The sequence below is a fragment of the Musca autumnalis genome, unplaced genomic scaffold, assembly GCF_047663935.1.
Source record: "Musca autumnalis isolate F117 unplaced genomic scaffold, ASM4766393v1 scaffold_2, whole genome shotgun sequence".
Classification (NCBI taxonomy): Eukaryota; Metazoa; Arthropoda; class Insecta; order Diptera; family Muscidae; genus Musca; species Musca autumnalis.
In genome coordinates, this window is record NW_027411755.1 from 72,490,718 (window position 1) to 72,511,198 (window position 20,481).

Genomic DNA, 20,481 nt, shown 5'->3' on the forward strand with positions numbered 1-20,481 from the left:
CTATATCTCCAAACTATCGAAAATCGGGAGGTACTGCTTTATGGCAGCTATATCAAAACGTGAACCTTTAACTGTTGCATAACGAACGCAAATAAAAAGGCGTGTCTTTCGGTCGATACGAATATTTATGCTCTCCTCTTTAAATTACATTAAAACCAAATTTTAGCCATTTCGATATGATAATGATGCTAAATGCTCAAAAATAGCAAAAATCAGTCGGTACCGTTCTATGGGAGCTATATCAAAACCTGGACCTATACTGACAATTCTCTGCAGTAATAATTACGACCCCAACAGAGAACAACAATCCAGTATATAGAAATGTTAATTGACGTGCACCGATCATTATATGTGGGTCACAAAGTGCTTTAAACTGTCAATTTATGGTGAAGGGTATAATAAAATAGATTTTATATCTTAAATTTGGGGGATACCATTACATGGAATTTATGTCAAAACATTGATTTATATTATGAAGTTTTTAGAGGGATGCCTAATTATGGCTGTATCAATGCTGGATAGATAACTAAAGTTTACACGGAGAACCCAAACAACGGGCCAGCAACGCGGACCGGGTCAGCTAGTAATATATAAAAGGCAATGTGTGTATGTTAGTATGTTTGTTTGTATGTTTGTATGTTCCGAATAGACTCAAAAACGGCTGAATAGATTTTCTTGAAAATTTCAGATAATGTACTGGGAACACCGGTGGTGAAAATAGGCTATATATTTTTTTGAATGGTCGTCGCGGAAGTGAAATATCGCGGTCATCCCAAATTATTCAAAAATGTATTATTTCAGATAATATACCTAATTTTAGTAAGCGTGACTACAAAACCGCTATAACACTGGCTTCAATATGTGGGATAACGCGGTCAACGCCATATTTTGGAATACAGTAAAATCCCGATGACTTGAGATGTCACTATATAAAAATTCCGAAAAATCGATTGGGAAATCTTATGAAATTTTGTATGTGGAGTTTTTAGGTCTGAGAATAGGTCGTAATCTATTTTTTTATCCCGCTAAGTGTAGTGACCGGTGGTCCTCCCCACAATTTTCTTAAGAAAACCGCGAAATTCAAGATACGTTTTAATATATTGTTTACAAATTGTTTGCAATGCTATGGTAATTACAGTCTTTTTTGAATGGTCGCCGCGGAAGTGAAAATCGCGGTCATCCCAAAATTTTCAAAAAAATATTATTTCAATTAATTAGAACTGTCGTAAGCTGTTTTTATAGTGACCGGTGGTCCTCCCCCACAATGTTTTAAAGAAAATCTGAAATCTTTGATATTTTTGAACGTATTGTTTACAGATTGTTTTCCCTGAATGATCGCGGTCATCACAAAGTTTTCAAAAATGTATTATTTCAATTAATATACATAATTTTAGTAAGCGTGACACAAAAATGTTATAAACACTAGCTTGAACAAGTGGGATAGCGCGGTTGTGAGCTATTTTAATACGGCTAAGTGTAGTGACCGCAGGTTCTCCTTCAATTTTTTTTTTTTTTAATCTGAAGTCCATGATATTTATACCCTCAGCCTTTAGGCTAAAGAGGGTATTTACACTTTGATACGACCAAAAATGTGCCTCATCGAAATAATGGTTTTAGACCCCAAGTATGTTTGTACGATATCCGTTTCAGACAATTTTGAGTAGATCTAGCAATGTCCGTCCGTCTGTCTGTCTGTCCGTCTGTCTGTCTGTCTGTCTGGCTGGCTGGTGCGCACGATAACTCTCGAACGGATCAATCGATTCGGTTCAAATTTTGGGTATCGGAATATTTTGTCCAGATTCGATTTAAGTTCGAAGATGGGCCATATAGGTCCACTCCTTCAGGTACCTCCCCCACAAAAGTTCAAAAATGTTCGGAAAAGTTGTGCGCGAGATAACTCTTGAAGGGAATAACCGATTTGGTCCATACTTTGCACATCGTGTAATTTCTACCAAACTTAGATGAGGTTCCAATACGGACTCAATCGGTCCACTCCTTCGGGTACCTCCCACACAAAATTTCGGATAAGTTCAGTTTAGGACCTGGTCCCGAATCGCTTTGATTTTTGTTTACGCAAGTTGTATTCGCTGTCCTCTATACGACGCTGTAAGTTTCATTAGGGGCAAGTCCATACTTCTTGAGAAAATAGCCTGAAAGTTACAAAAAACCCTATGACACCGTGTGTAGTGGTTGGAGCGCAAGTTAACTCTCGAATGGATCTTCCGATTCGGTCCAAAATTTGGCTTTCGTAATATTTTGTCCAAACTTAGTACAAGTTCAAAGATGGATTATATCGGTCCACTCCTTCCGGTACCTCCCCCACAAAAGTTCGAAAATGTTCGGAAAATTTGTGCGCACGATTACTCTTGAAGGAAGTAGCCGATTTGATCCATACTTTGCACATCGTAAAATTTCTACCAGTCTTAGATGAGGTTCCAATATGGACTCAATCGATCCACTCCTTCGTGTACCTCCCACACAAAATTTCGGATAAGTTGAGATTAGGACCTGCTCTCGAATCGCTTTGATTTTTGTTGCAACAACTTGTATTCACTGCCCTCCATACGACGGTACAAGTTTCATCAGGGGCAAGTCCATACTTCCTGAGAAAATAGCCTCAAAGATGCAAAAAGCCCCTATAACACCATGTGTAGTGGATGGAGCGCAAGATAACTATCGAACGGATCCGCCGATTCGGTTCAAAATTTGGCATTCGTAATATTTTGTCCAAACATAATTTAAATTCGAAAATAAGCCATATCGGTCCACTCCTTCAGGTACCTCCCCCACAAAAGTTCAAAAATGTTCGGAAAAGTTGTGCGCAAGATAACTCTTGAAGGGAGTGACCGATGTAATCCATACTTTGGACATAATAATATATATACCTGATATAGATCAGATTCGAATATGGACTATATTTGTCTACTCCTTCTGGTACCTCTCACACACAATTTTGGATAAGTTCACTTTAAGACCTGCTCTCGAATCACTTTAATTTTTGTTGAAGCGATTTGCATTCACTACCTCCAGTACGACGGTAAAAGTTTTTTTCACGGGCAAGTCCATACTTCTTAGGAAAACAGCCCGAAAGGTGTAAAAAAATCCCTATGTCACCATATGTAGCTTTCGGAGAGCACGACAACTCTCGAACTGTTCAACCGATTTGGTGCAACATTTGGTCTTCGTCATATTATATCCAACCTTAGTTTTATGGGCAATACCGGTCCACAACTTCCGGTACTTCTTCTTTAAAAAATGTCACTAAAATGATAGGACGATATCACCTGAATGAGGCAAACAATTTGGTCCAAACTTTGGATCTCAAAATATTTTGTCAAAATTTAGTTTAATTTCTAAAATGGCCCACATCGGTCCTCTCTAAGGGTACCTCCCCCAAGTAATTCTAAATCCACATTTTTGTCGGCAAGTTCAAATGTCCAAAAAGGGCCACAAAATTCTGAAGAGACCTTAAATACATTCGATCTGTTCGTAGGTGAAAGTTTCACTTCACATTGGCTGAGGGTATATATCTGTCGGCAAAGCCGACTGACACTTTTTTACTTGTTTTGAACGTATTGTTTACAGATTGTTTGCAATACTACTGTAATTACTGTCTTGACCCTGAATGGTCTCCGCGGAAGTGAAATATCGCGAAAAGTGAAATATCGCGGTCATCACAAAATTTGAAAACATTTATTATTTCAGATAATATACATAATTTTGTAAGCATGCCTAAAAACGCTATAAACGCTGAACACTAAACAATAAGTGGGACAGCGCGATCAACTCCACATTTTGGAATACAGTAAAATCCGGATAACTTGAGATGTCACAAGATCGAAATTCCAGAAAGATCCATTGGAAATCAGACAATGTTATTGATATACAATACAATATCGTCATTGGAATCAGAATACCGCGATCGTGTTCGATTTTTGAAAATATTATAATTACGGATAAAATCTCAAAATGTGGGAAGTGAAACTTCATGAGCATTGATTTCAGTCCTTGGAATAGCTAGGTAAAGATACATTTTTTAAATACAGCAAAATCTCGATAATAACCACTACAATTTATAGAAGTAATTTTTTTATGAATTATATAAATGTTGCCATACATATCCCGAAGGAACATACATTTTGCTGAGGGGTATTTTACCACTATTGCATATAGAGCGCGAAGAAAAAAGGCGTTACGTTCGATCGGCCTGAATGAGGTTAAATCCACCAAAAATAGCGAAAATCAGGCGCCACCGTTCTATGGGAGCTATATCAAAGCGAGGACGTATACTGAACAGTGGCTATATTTCAGAACTATCGAAAATCGGGAGGTACTGCTTTAAGGGAGCTACATATATCAAAACGTGAACCTATTACTGTTACATACCGAGCGCAAATAAAAAGGCGTGTCTTTCGGTCGATACGAATATTTATGCTCTCCTCTTTAAAATATTTTAAAACCAGATTTCAGCCATTTCGGTGTGATAATGATGTTAAATCCTCAAAAATAGCGAAAATCAGCCGGTACCGTTTTATGGGAGCTATATCAAAACGTGGACCTATACCAACAATTCTTTACAGTAATAATTACGACCCCATCCGAGACCAACAATCCAATATATAGCAATGTTAATTGACATGCACCGACCATTATATGTGGGTCACAAAGTGCTTTAAACTGTCGATTTATGGTGAAGGGTATAATAAAAGAGATTTTATATCTTAAATTTGGGGGATACCATTATATGGAATTTATGTCAAAACATTGATTTATATTATGAAGGTTCTAGAGGGATGCCTAATTATGGGTGCATCAATACTGGATAGATAACTAAAGTTTACACGGAGAACCCAAACAACGGGCCAGCAACGCGGACCGGGTCAGCTAGTTATATATGTTTATTGATACTTAAGAACCCTAAATGTCAAATTTTAGCTAAATCGGTCTAAAAATTTTGCTAAAAACGTCAAAATACCGCAAATCGGAGGGTACCGTTATATGGGGGCTATACCAAAACGTGGACCTATGTCCACAAGTTTTGTTATATATGTTTATTGACACTTAAGAACCCTAAATGTCAAACTATAGCCAAATCGGTCTGAAAATGTAGCTAAAACCGTCAAAATACCGTAAATCGGGGGGTACCGTTATATGGGGGCTATACCAAAACGTGGACCTATGTCCACAACTTTTGTTATATAAGTTTATTGACACTTAAGAACCCTAAATGTCAAATTATAGCTACATCGGTCTGAAAATGTAGCTAAAAACGTCAAAATACCGCAAATCGGGGGGTACCGTTATATGGGGGCTATACCAAAACGTGGACCTATGTCCACAAGTTTTGTTATATTTATTTATTTATTATTAACAATGTAGTAATGTAGTTATATATGTTTATTTATACTTAAGAACCCTACATGTCAAATTATAGCCAAATCGGTCTGAAAATGTAGCTAAAACCGTCAAAATACCGTAAATCGGGGAGTACCGTTATATGGGGGCTATACCAAAACGTGGACCTATGCCCACAACTTTTGTTATATACGTTTATTGACACTTAAGAACCCTAAATGTCAAATTATAGCTACATCGGTCTGAAAATGTAGCTAAAAACGTCAAAATACCGCAAATCGGGGGGTACCGTTATATGGGGGCTATACCACAACGTGGACCTATGTCCACAAGTTTTTTTATATAAATTACAGATAATTCGGTTAAAACTTGTAGGTAAAATTCTCAAAATACGGAAAATCCGTTATATGGGAATACCGAAATCCGTTATACCGAGGTACCGTTATATGGGGCTATACCAAAACATGGACCTACGTTCATAATTATTTCGAATATAAGTTTTTTGGTCACTAAGAACCCTAAATATCAAATTATAGCTAATTCGGTCTAGAAATGTGAATTTAAACTTCAAAATACCTGAAATCGGGCGGTAACGGGCTATTCCAAAACATGGACCTATGTCCACTAGTTATATAAGTTTATTGACATTTAAGATCCCTAATTGTCAATTTATAGCTAAATCGGTCTAAAAATGTAGCTAAAAGCGTCAAAATACCGTAAATCAGGGGGTACCGTTATATTGGGGCTATACCAAAACATGGACCTATGTCCACAAGTTATATAAGTTTATTGACATTTAAGAACCCTAAATGTCAAATTATAGCTAAATCGGTCTGAAAATGTAGCTAAAACCGTCAAAATACCGTAAATCGGGGGGTACCGTTATATGGGGGCTATACCAAAACGTGGACCTGTGTCCACAACTTTTGTTATATAAGTTTATTGACATTTAAGAACCCTAAATGTCAAATTATAGCTACATCGGTCTGAAAATGTAGCTAAAAGCGTAAAAATACCGTAAATCGGGGGCTACCGTTATATGGGGGCTAAACCAAAACGTGGACTTATGTCCACAGCTTTTGTTATATATGTTTATTGATACTTAAGAACCCTAAATGTCAAATTATAGCTACATCGGTCTGATAATGTAGCTAAAAACGTCAAAATACCGTATATCGGGGGGTACCGTTATATGGGGGGCTATACCAAAACGTGGACCTATGTCCACAACTTTTGTTATATAAGTTTATTGATACTTAAGAACCCTAAATTTCAAATTATAGCTAAATCGGTCTAAAAATGTAGCTAAAAACGTCAAAATACCCCAAATCGGGGGGTACCGTTATATGGGGGCTATACCAAAACGTGGACCTATGTCCACAAGTTTTGTTATATATGTTTGTTGACACTTAAGAACCCTAAATGTCAAATTATAGCCAAATCGGTGTGAAAATGTAGCTAAAAACGTCAAAATACCATAAATCGGGGGGGGGGGGGGGGGGGGGGGGTACCGTTATATGGGGGGCTATACCAAAACGTGGACCTGTGTCCACAACTTTTGTTATATAATTTTATTGATACTTAAGAACCCTAAATTTCAAATTATAGCTAAATCGGTCTAAAAATGTAGCTAAAAACGTCAAAATACCGCAAATCGGGGGGTACCGTTATATGGGGGCTATTCCAAAACGTGGACCTATGTCCACAAGTTTTGTTATATATGTTTGTTGACACTTAAGAACCCTAAATGTCAAATTATAGCCAAATCGGTCTGAAAATGTAGCTAAAAACGTCAAAATACCATAAATCGGGGGGTACCGTTATATGGGGGCTATACCAAAACGTGGACCGATATAGCCCATCATCGAACTTGACCTGCCTGCAAACAAAAGACGCATTTTCCCAAAATTTCAGCGTCCTATCTCTTTTTTTGTGGATGCTAGAGTGATTACCACAGACGGACGGACGGACGGACGGACGTGCTCAGATCGACTTAGAATTTTACCCTGATCAAGAATATATATACTTTATAGGGTCGCAAATGAGTATTTCAATGCGTTACAAACGGAAAAACAAACTTAATATACCCTCCATACTATGGTGGAGGGTATAAAAATTAAATGACACTGTGAACACAAATTTTAGAGCAGAGATAATTCCTTTTGGAGGTGAAAGCCCTTGGTGAGTATATTAGGAACCCTGAAGGACAGATCCGCCATGAGTCGAACTTCCGCCTTATGGCGTGATGAAGTTGAGATGATAGAGACCCTGTAAGCCGTCAGGAATTTGCGTTATATCTTTGTTCACTGTTGCATTAGTTTATTTTTGAGATGACATGTCTTCAGTCAAATCGAATGGGGATTGTCATCTCAAAAATAATGGTTTACAGGGTCTCTAGCAAAAACTTCATCACGCCATAACGCGGAAGTTCGACTCACGCCGGATCTGTCCTTCGGGTTTCTTAATATACTAACCAAGGCCTTTCTTCCCTAAGAGGAATTTTCCGTGCCCCAGATTTTCACCTCCATTTTGTTGCACAGTGTAATAATAAAATAAAATAAAAATGAAAATAAAATAAATAAAAATAAAATAAACAAGTAAGAAAACTCTATAGTCGGACGGAGCCGACCATGGGATACCCTATACCACTATCCCTGGACAATCGCTCTCCACGGAACTTATTTTCAGTGATTGTGAAAATTTAATTATCAAATATCAGAGATGTAATGTATAATACTTATGACCAAAACCAAAAAGTTATCTAGCATGACAAAGACATTTTTGTAGCAGGAAAGGAAAATTTAGTTCACACGAACTAAAATGTAATGAAACCCACTTATGTAGTACTACTACTTCAGTTGTTTAACCGCTACGTTATTGACATTTTTACCAATTTTACACAAAAGTTTCAGTCCATTTAACCCGCTAAGTATTATCTGATCTTCAGGTTGAGTTAATGATGAAGAAGAAGCGTACATCTTCTTCATCATTAACTCAAACTTTGTTTAAAATTTTGTGGGTTATTATTTTGACCTACAGAGCCGCTACAAAATTGGTTAAAATTTTGTTTTTGGTCCATTTTATCCCCTGAACATTTCACGATCATCTCAAAAAACTAATCATTTCTATACTGGCCCGAACCCAACCTCCTTAAAAAATTCGTTACAATCGGTCCATAATTGCGGCCTTAAGCTTGTTTACACTTTTTAATAGACGGACACACATCGCTAAATCGCTTTATCTCGTCGAGATATGAATTTTGGCATACCAAATAAGGGATCTAGGACGAATATTTCGTGGTGTTACATAAACTTTTGGAGAGACAATATGTAGCATGGGATAAAAATGTGGTTCTCTACGGCAGTAGGCCCGTTATCTAGCAAACACTTTATTGCAATTTACATCAGAGAAAAGATCAGTAGTTTTTTCCCATATGTAGGCTACTTTGCGAAATATATATGTCCTCAAGGAATTAAAATATCGACCAAAAATAAAATTTTTATATTTTTCATACAAAAGTAATGGTCCATTTCACCCACTAAAGAATATCAGATCATCATTCAAAATTGTAGGCATCTTTTTCGACCTATACTCTTAGCCGGTGCAAAATTTCGTGACTATTGATGTATAATTGCGACTTCTAGCGAGTTTATTATTACACTACAAACAAATAACGGAATATATTAGGCTGTAACTCTGTTATCTGATCATGCACACCAACATAATTGGCATCAATAGAAAGGTCAAGCGTTCCACTTTCAAGTATATCTCACTTGTCCGGAATGTCACTTCCAGGAATTAAGATATAAGCTGTATATTAAAAATTTTCACACTTTTCACACAAAAGTTTTGGTCCATATAACCCTCTAAATATTATCCGATCGCCATCTCAAATTGCAAGCTTCTCCTTTGTGATATACTCTTACCTTATTTAAAATTACGCGTTGATCGGACTATTATTGAGACCTACAGAGCCGCTAGAAAATTGGATAAATATTATGTTTTTGGTCCATTTCACCCGCTAAATATTTCACGATCATCACCAATAAGAATAGGGATCTATTCTGATCTGAACCCGACCTCCATACAAAATTTCGTGACGATCGGTCCATAATTGCGACCTGGAGCATGTTTACAATTTATAATGGACAGACGGACGGACACACATCTCGCTTTATCTCGTCGAGATATGAAGATTGGTATACCACATTGGGGGTCTCCGACGAATATTTCGCGGTGTTACACGAATTTTTACCAAAAAAAAATTATAATACCCTTTTCCACATTGTGGTATAGGGTATAAAAATAAAATAAATCAGATCCTTCCTTGGATAAATATAAATATTTTAAGACAAACGCGAAACATTTCGGTTGTAAATTGGTAGAGTTGTTGATTAACGTACGAACGTCATTTGAGTTTTAAAAGAAGAATATAATAAAAGAGATAATTTACATGAATATAGCCACAGCATTCACATGAATTCATTTTAAGGTCGTTATTTCGTCAAGTTAGCGAACTCAATAAATTATATTAATATTAAGATTAAATAAAATATACGGCATGTCATACGTCATATTCAAAACAATTTAATATTGCGTAGATGAGAAATGTCATAGCACGGTTTTAATGCGACTTGTTTTCTTTCATCGATCTAATAAAAAATGGTAATTAAATTTTAATTCAATTCTATAATAGTTAAGTCAATTGAAATCAAAGTGAAAACAAATTCTTCTCATTCTCATCTTTCGTGTTAATTGAAAATGATATCGTGTGAGGATAATTATCAAACGGAATTACAAAGACAACAAATTAAAATAAATTCCTTTTTAATTAATTTATCGTTGGAATCGACCTTAATGACCAATGATGCAAGTGAAAAAGGAAAACCGAAGATTCGATCCCACACAACCGCCACTTTGTGACATACATTTTTCGCCTTTGGCGAAACTCATTACTTTCAAAGGCAGCGCTAAGCGTTTGTCATAAAAGCACAACTAAATGGGCAAATACACATTGGTGTTGTAAAAAAAGCATTTGAAAGAAGAAAAGTTCGATGCCAGAGAAGCCGCTCCACAGCCGATAGTCGTGGTTGTTTGGGTTCGCATCTTCGGCTTTTTTCACTTGCATCATCGGTCATTAAGGTCGATTCCAACGAAAAATTAATTAAAAATTAATATTAAAAATGATCTAAAAGACGGCAAAATTTTCAAATAATTAAATAAATTCCATTATAAATGTTTGTGCATTCAATTCGATCAGCTCATTATGAACACTTTTTGTTAAATATTGGGTCTAGTTCACTTCAAACATTTGAATGATTTCGGGAAGTAAAGTTCTTAAAGACACATGATCTGTTTGAATAGCAACACTTAGGAAACCCATTGAACTGCCCATCTAATTTGGAATTTAAGAAAGGTATGCTTTCGTGGAACTAAATGGAAACAGATAATGTCTTCTCTTTAGTACACATTTTTTTGTGCAAGTATTCATATGAAACCGATTATTATTCAAATGCATTTTAAAGTTATTTGTATAAAATTTTTTAGTGGTGGATTCCGAAGGCCAGACATGGTCAGTTTTACCATGTCGATTTGAAATATGGATATATGGTATCAATGTGTAGATAGTAAAATTCCATACTTACCGTTATAAATTCAATGCGATAATATGAACAAGTTATGACGAATCTGAAATTAATGAATAGAATTAAATATTGGTATATGATCGGGATTAACTTTGTGACAATTTAACATTGTTTGTGAGATTTCCATCTTAAAACTCTACCCTAATATTCCTTTGAATACACTCCCAGCAAACATTTGGGAGCCGCATGAGCAGCTTAACTTATGACAAAGATTTTGCATTACCAGTAAGTAGGCTGCAAACTAATGGGTTATTTCTATACTATTTTGCTTTTTGCGTTTCTAAAACGTTCTTATTGCATACGTTTAAGGGCGTTACTGCGACTAATGAGCCACCTGATAGAAAAATGTCGAACCTACAATGATAGTTTTGCATCTCTGTTGAGAAGATCTTTTTCATCTTCTTATTCGGATTTCTGTAATTGTTTCCATCTAGCCTTTGCACATCCAAGTTGGTAAACTGTCTAGGTGGTATTGTCATTACAAAATTTTCTATACTTCTGAAGTCAGTTGTGTCTTATACCACCCTTTTAGGTGTTAGATTAGATAGACTTAATCCTCGCTTTTTTGATCTTAGGCCCAAACATCCTCTCTATTTGGATATCTCTTTAAAAAACCATTGAAAATGTTTTGCGATTATCACAATTGAAGGAAATTTAGTGAGAGACAGAGGGATATGCCATGTTTATGATGGTGGTAGGAAACTAATAAACTCTCTTAGGCCCACACATCCTCTCCATTTGGATATCTCTTTAAGAAACCATTGAAAATGTTTTGCGATTATCACAATTGAAGGAAATTTAGTGAGAGACAGGGGAATATGCCTTGTTTATGATGGTGGTAGGAAACTAATAAACTCTCCTAAATTAATGTTGAATTGCTCTTCGGAATCTTTTTGGCAGCTATTGCATTTATACTAAATTTTAGGGAATTTTTTTTATTGATTTGTGTTTTCCGTTGACTTTTAGGTAAAGTTGTGCCAATTGAACGACATACATCACTACGTAGTTCCAATCGTTTGTAGGAAAAACACTGCGTATACGTAATTTCATACCTTCGTTTTTATGACGTTACTCATACGTTTTGGAATGAGGACAGTAACTAGATTGCCCAACTCTATTGTTAGGGATGAAACCACATTTATTAGCGGTCATTATTATACCCAACACCACTATGTGGGGAGGGTATTATAAGTTGGTTTTGCCCAAAAAGTTTGTAACGCATACTTATATATACCAAAATGATTGTCTCAACGAGCTGAGTCGATCTGGACATATGTGTCCGTCCGTCCGTCTGTCCACCTAAACCTTGTAATCACGCCACAGGTCGCAATTTTGATCGGATCGTCACCAAATTTTGGGTGTTGATGAGGGTCCCGGAGGGGAAGAAGCCTATTGATTTTGGTGATGGTCGGATAATATTTAGGCGTCGGAATGGGCAAAAAACGTATTTGGAGAAAAAGTCAACGTTTTGTCCAAAGCAAATATCTTCGCTTCTATAAGGGGTATATCAAAAGCAAAACCTGCTGATGAAAGTAAAAAACGTCACCTTTCTAACGATGTTAAGGTGGTTGTCGTAAACAACGAAGATATCGCAATAGCCGCAAATTTAACCGAACTTTTCATTTTTGCGATTTTAGTTATAATGACGAATATCACAGCTTTGGTTGGCGACTTTCCAAAAGCAAAGTCTGGCTACTAAAGTAAAAATTCCCATCTTTATAATGATGCAAAGTAGGTTGGCGTAGGTGCCCAAATAGGGGAGATTTCGCAATAGTCAGTAATACATCCCATTTTTTAATTTTTTTTGTAATAACGCTACATGTCGCAATTTTGATCGGATCGTCACGAATTTTTGGGGGTTATTGGGAGTCCTACAGAGAAAGAAGCCTATTGATTTTGGTGATGGTCGGATAATATTCAGGGGACGGAATGCTCAAAAAACGTATTTGGAAAAAAGTCAACGTTTTATTTCAAAGCAAATATCTCCGCTTCTATAAGGGGTATATCAAAAGCAAAACCTGCTAATGAAAGTAGAAAATATCACATTTGCAACGATGTAACATAGGTTGTCGTAGGTGATCAAGCAACGAAGATATCACAATAGCCGCTAATAGAACACAACTTTTCATTTTTGCAATTTTAATAATAATGACGAATATCACAGCTTTGGTTGGGGACCTTCCAAAAACAAAGTCAGACTATGAAAGTAGAATATTCCATCTTTACAATGGTGCAAAGTAGGTTGGCGTAGGTGGCCAAATAAAGGAGATATCGCCATATTCGGTAATACATCCCATTTTTCAATTTTTTGTAATCACGTTACAGGTCGCAATTTTGATCGGATCGTCACGAAATGTTGGAGGTTTATGGGGGTCCTATAGAGGAAGAAGCCTATAGATTTTGGTGGTGGTCGGATATTAGTCAGGGGTCGGAATGTTAAAAAAACTCATTTGGAGAAAAGGCCAACGTTTTATTTCAAAGCGAATATCTATTTTCTGTAAGAGGTATATCGAATTTAAAACCTGGCAAGGAAAGTAGACAATATCACCTTTACAACGATGTGAAATAGGTTGTCATAGGTGGTCAAACAACAGAGATATCGCAATAGTCGATAATGCATCCTTTTTTCAATTTTTTGTGCAGTCACACTACAGGTCGGAATTTTGATCGGATTCTCTCGAAATTTTGGGAGTTGATGGGGGTCTGACAGAGAAAAAGCATAATGATGGTTGGCGTACATCCCACTTTTCCATTTTTTATTTAAGTTGTACTGACGATGTACTTAAATGCGTTTCAACAAAATTGACCTGTATTAATGAACACATTCAGAGCAAAGGCGCTAAGCTATCCCAATTTTAATATTTTGAATTTTACCAGTTAAAAGCTTATGCACAGGGGTAGTGGTGTAGGGTATCACATAGTCGGCCCCGACCCGACTATAGCCTTGGCTCACTTGTTTAAAGCTCTATTTAAAACCTGAAGCACTATGGAGCAAATCATTAAACATCCTGCATGTATCTGTTCAACTAATTTGTGCAAAACTAACAAAACTTCTGGAGCTGTTTGAATGATGTGTAAAATGGAAAATAACCTCTACCATATGCAAATCCCGAGCAAAGGCCGTATTGGTTACTCTAGCGGCAAACTTGCTGGTTCAAATCCATCCACTCATTCAGGTGAAAGAGTGCAATGGACCGACTATGTCCACGTTTACCAGTTCAGTGACTCCTGATTGAGCTGTCGTACCACAAAGCACCATTGAAATTCTAAAGCAATGTCAGTCAGGAATCCACAAGGAACCTGCTTGGGCGAAGAAGTACTTAGTGAGCACGCTTTATATAGAGAAATGGTGTATGCACTTTGATGACAAACACCTTTAAAACGTGGTCGTCAAGAATGAATCTATAGTCATTTAGTTGGCTGCGCCCAAATTGAAAGATGGGAAACATCAAACAATCACAGAAGGACTACCGAAAGTGTTAGATGTGTTCAAACTGTGGACGTCATTTGTGATGATTGTTGCCCAACAGCAAGCGAGAATACCGACAAAAAGATAGATGTAGTTCGACTGCAGTAAACGTGTTAAGAGAAATGTCACCATGGAAGTCATGTCATGGAAGATGAGCTTAATAAATCGGCAAAATCATCATCATCAACCGTAATTATGCTCAATTGGAACCAGTTTTCACCAATGGCAAAGCTGATATTAAGGAAACATGAGGCTGCGGAGACGACATTAAGTTTATCTTCCTACACTTCACCTGAATTTCTCTGAAGAATCTCACCCATTTTGTAACGTGGTTTTTGTCGTAGGTTGGGGTAGACTTAATCGTGTCCAGGATTACCATAAGGGCCCACTAAATCTTACGGAATGAAATACGAGTAATCTCCTTTTTCTGGGTGGTTAAATCGAATGTTTATTGACGTAAGACTAATTTATAATCTACTGATGGTGTATACGATAATAGGTGTTTTAAAGCAAAGGTAGAACGAATCGTTGCCGCTGAGGGGAAGTCGGCAACTTGGATTGAGTGCCAGCGATTGGAAGCTTCGTACGGGACATGTGGCTGGTGGAGTGGTAGGGCCCAACGACTTGTTATTAGGTTCGGATGCGGCGATCCGTAGATGCCCTGGAGCTGAATGACTCGGTGTTCAGTAATAGACAGAAGAACCACCGGCTTGGAGATTCGTTGCTGAGTAGTAAATGATTTGATGATTTTTGGGAACTCGGTGATTCGCTTTTCGGTAGTAGGCGATTTGAAGATAATGGGCAACTTGGTGATTTGCTGTTCGGCAGAAGGCGATTTAAGATAATCGGGAACTCTATGATTCGCTGTTCGATAGTAGGCGATTTAAAGATAATCGGGAACTCGATGATTTGCTGTTTTGTATGACGGGGATGCTGTGTGTCGTTGTTCGTTGAATGGATACCCAATGCACGTGCCGTGGGTGTTCGGGCAGTCGGCGATTTGGGGGTAGTTCGGCGTTTCGTGTCGTAGGTTTTCGGCTACTCGGTGATTTGTGTTATAGATGTTCGGCCGCTCGAGGGTCGAATGTGTTCGGCTACTCGGTGATTCGTGTTGTGGATGTTCAACCACTCGGCTGGGTTGTTCGGTCGTTCGTTAGTGTTAGTTCTAAGTTAACCTGTACAGTATATTATGAGTACTGACTAGTGGAACAACACCCGAAGGTAGAGTGGAACAACACCCGAAGGTGGAGTGGAACGACATCCGAAGTTGGAGTAAAATAACACCCGAAAGTGGAGTGGAACAATACCCGAAGGTGGAATGGAGCAACACCCGAAGGTGGAGCGGAACAACACCCGAATGTGGAGTGGAACAACACCCGAAGGTTGATCGGAACAACACCCGAAGGTGGAGTGGAACAACACTCTTATGTGGAGTAGAACAATACCCGAAGGTGGAGTGGAACAACACCCGAAAGAGGAGTGGAACAACACCCAAAGGTGGAGTGGAACAACACCCGAAGGTAGAGTAGAATAACATCCGAGTGTGGGAGTGGAACAACTCCCGAAGGTGGGGTGGAACAACACCCGACGGTGGAGTGAATGTATTAGCCACCGCGCTCTTAAAAGTACTTCCCAACCTCTACACGTTGTGTCGGTTGGCGGACTACGAACACACAACTGTACTCAAATCCGTATGGCTGGCTCCACGCAGTAGCAAGCCTACCTATCCCACCGCAAACTGGAATACTTAGGTAAAGATTCGCATAAGGTGATTGAGAATTATTCAGTAGTCATATTTATATTGGTTGGTAAAAATCGCATGGTAAAGCACTGTTCCCGCAGTAATGCATGTGTCCTGGTTGTACACAACAATGTGTATTGTATTGTGTTAATGGGTAGTTGACCGTAATGTTGTTGCTTTTATGTACGTGAGCATTTTGTCATATTACAATTTATCTGACACACATTCCGAATTCGCGCCTCCATAAGTACTATTTCATCCATCCTTCGCTTAGAATAAAAAACCTATCTAGGTTGTTTTTTGGACTTTCGGCCCATAGTTAGAGAAGTTTAGAATTCTATGAGAATAAAATGTTTCCGTTCCAATATGAACCACAAGGACTATCAACGGCAAAAATTTAAAAACTATTTGAGGTTTAAATGTACATAGTGATATATCTAAGAATCTGTGCGGGAGCAGTCAGGAGGAGTAACTCTAAGTATTCGACTAACATTTTCAACAGTGCCCACGGGAATAAAAAAACATCATTTCGTGGGGAAATTTCTCGGGTTGTAGGGACTTCCACAAGAAGAAACTGTGCCGTTTATTCTATTTAACCTTTGGCTTCAAAAACATACATACATTCCGTTATGCGCACATTAGTGGTCAACGGACAAATTAAAAAAAAAATCAATCGGCTTTGATAAAGCCATATATCCTCAGCTTATAAAATTAAATGTTAAACATTGTGGACCATATACTGCTACTTAATAAATATTTGGATATATCAACACGTTTTTTAATTCACTTGTTTCATTCACTTGTTTTGATAACAGCAGTGTCTTAATTCATAATTCTTGTTTTAATTCTAATAACAAAGAGTCTTGCAAAAAAACGGGAACAACTAACAGTAATGAAACAATGATGGCAATACTTGGTACAATAAAAAACAATACACGTGGGAATTTCATATTTGAAACTGCTGTAATAACATTCAAAACAACATTATGTTAAACAAAAGGATTGCTAGCAATGTGTTCTTCTATTTAATTAACATCATAACCGGTGTTATGAAGGCAACAAATACCAAACCAACCCGAACAAATATGTCCAAGGAACATTTAAGAGGTGCCCATCTGTTGTGGCCTTCACAATTTTTTGAAGAATTTTGTAGGAACGCCCACACTCATAAATAACAATACCGAGAACATATTGTGAAATATTCATTCTTATCTGGTTTTAAGTAAAACAGAAAAAGTTAAACAACAATGGCTTATAAAATTAAGTGAAATGAAAATAAGTTGTTGAAAGGGCAGATTATAACAAAACCCTTGTGTTTTCTTTAGCATGTCTTAATGGGTGCAGACTCCTAATTAAAATAAAGACATTAAAACTTTAAACTACATCAGATTGCCATAAAGATGGGTAGGGTTCTGTTAATTTGTTAGCGGTTTTCACTTAATTTCGCTAATTGTTGTTTGTTTAGTGATGTGTTGAATGTTATCATGGTTGTGGCATGATACTAAAAGGCTTATCCTGTGACATATTTTATTGAATTTTCTTACAGATGGATGTCTTCATAAATATTGAATAAAACGCTTGAATTCTTCCGTGAACATTTGTGTGGTTTTATATTTTTTGTTACTTAAACTAATTTGAAGTGACGATGCAGAGCATAAACATCTTAAATTATTTAGTGAACAGGGATTAATAATAATATTATTATAAGAAAAACGTAGTTTTGTTGTTAAAGAAAAATGTAGATAAAAACATTAAAATGCCTGAAATCGTGTAGTACCGTTATATAAAGGCTATACCGAAACCTGGACTTATGTCCATAATTTTTGGTGAGGAAGTTTCTGTACCATTGAGAACTCCAAAAGCCAAGTTACAGACAATTCTGCCTAAAATGAAGATAAAATCCTTAAGACACTTGAAATTGGGCGGTACCTCTATATGGGGGCTATACCAAAACCTGAATCTATGTCAACAATTTTTAGTGGAGAAGTTTCTGTACCATTGGGGACTCCAAATGCCAAGTTACAGCCAATTCTGCCTAAAAATGAAGATAAAATCCTCAAAATACCTGAAATCGGGTCGTACCGCTATATGGGGGCTAGACAAAAACCTGGACCTATGCTCACAATTTGTGGTGGGGAAATGTCTGTATCATTGGGAATCCCAAATGCCAATGGACAGCCAATTCGGACTAAAAATATAGATAAAATCCTCAAAATACCTGAATTCGGGTGGTACCGCTAAATGAGGGCTATACCAAAACCTATACCTATGTCTGTAATTTTTAGTGAGGAAGTTTCTGTACCAATGGGGTTCCCATTGCCAAGTTACAGCCAATTCGGGCTAAAAATGAAGATAAAATCAATTCTGCCTAAAATGAAGATAAAATCCTTAAGACACTTGAAATCGGGCGGTACCTCTATATGGGGGCTATACCAAAACCTGGATCTATGTCAACAATTTTTAGTGGAGAAGTTTCTGTACCATTGGGGACTCCAAATGCCAAGTTACAGCCAATTCTGCCTAAAAATGAAGATAAAATCCTCAAAATACTTGAAATCGGGCGGTACCGCTATATGGGGGCTAGACAAAAACCTGGACCTATGCTCACAATTTGTGGTGGGGAAATGTCTGTATCATTGGGAATCCCAAATGCCAATTGACAGCCAATTCGGACTAAAAATAAAGATAAAATCCTCAAAATACCTGAAATCGGGTGGTACCGCTATATGGGGGCTATAGGAAAAAATGAGCCCATATTCATGTATTGTCATGCAAATCTGAAAGTTGTGCAAAGTTTCAGTTCGATTGGTCAACTGCAACTGTGTGGAAAATTAGTTACCAGATTTGAAAAGCCACCTAACCTAACCTATTTAAAATACTGTAGAAATGGACCAATATTGGGTTTGATTTCATATTCATGTATTGTCATCCAAATCTGAAAAGTGTGCAAAGTTTTAGTTCGATTGGTCAACTCCAGCTTTGTCAAAATTGAGTTACCAGATTTAAAATGCAATTTTAATAAAACACCTTTAAAACACTGTAAAAATGGACCAATATTGGGTTTGATTTCATATTCATGTATTGTCATCCAAATCTGAAAAGTGTGCAAAGTTTCAGTTCGATTGGTCAACTGCAACTGTGTTAAAAATGAGTTATCAGATTTGAACTAAACGGACACCAAAGCAAGTTAAATAAAACACTGTAATAAAAAGGGAAATATTGGTTTCCTTATTTAGGTGTAAAGCCTGAAAATGCCGATATTGGTAATTTTAATTATACCCTCCACCATATGGAGGGTATAATTAAATTTGTTATTCCGTTTGTAACACATCGAAATACTCGTCGGAGACCCTATAAAGTATATACATTATTGATCAGCATAAAATTCTATGTCGATTTGACCATGTCCGTCTGTCTGTTGAAATCAAGATACAGCTGGCAAATTTAAAGATAGAGAGTCAAAATTTGGTACAGAAGTTTTTATTACTTGCAGGATGATTGGTATTGAAAATGGGATATATCGGTCCACGTTTTGATATAGCCCCCATAGAACGGTACCTCCCGATTTTCGGTATTTTTAAGGTTTTAGTTTCATTATCCTACCATAATGGCTGAAATTTGGAACGTAGCCTTTTTTTGGGGTATAAAACTTTCCCCCAGAATTTTGTCGGTATCGGTCCACACCTTCATATAGCCCCCGTAGAACGGTACCCCCCGATTTTCGGTATTTTTAAGGTCTTAGCTTCATTATCCTACCAAAATGGCTGAAATTTGGTACATAGTCTTCTTCAGGGGTATACAACTTTCCCCTTGAATTTTGTCGGTATCGGTCCACACCTTCATATAGCCCCCATTGAACGGTACCTCCCGATTTTCGGTATTTTTAAGCTTTTAGCTTCATTATCCTACCAAAATGGCTGAAATTTGGTGGGTTGTCTTCTTTAGGGGTATAAAACTTTCCCCTGGAATATTGTCGGTATCGGTCCACACCGGCATATAGCCCCCATAGAACGGTACCCCCGATTTTCGGTATTTTTAAGGTCTTAGCTTCATTATCCCACCAAAATGGCTGAAATTTGGTACATAGTCTTCTTTAGGGGTATAAAACTTTCTCTCAGAATTTTGTCGGTATCGGTCCACACCTTCATATAGCTCCCATAGAACGGTACCTCCCGATTTTCGGTATTTTAAAGGTTTTAGATTCATGATCACACCGAAATGGCTGAAATTTGGTACTTAGTCTACGTTGGTGGTATTAAACTTTCCCCCAG

At 37.3% G+C, this 20,481-nt stretch overlaps 1 protein-coding gene across 1 annotated transcript in view; it reads right to left on the reverse strand.

The window, feature by feature from the left end:
- The window catches only part of LOC141394089 (short neuropeptide F-like), a 251,317-nt gene that overhangs the window by 106,109 nt on the left and 124,727 nt on the right, over positions 1-20,481 (reverse strand). The window contains exon 3 of the mRNA XM_073967936.1: positions 11,001-11,043. The gene's annotated coding sequence lies outside the window, so the exon portion shown is untranslated. The remainder of the gene's footprint in view (positions 1-11,000; positions 11,044-20,481) is intronic.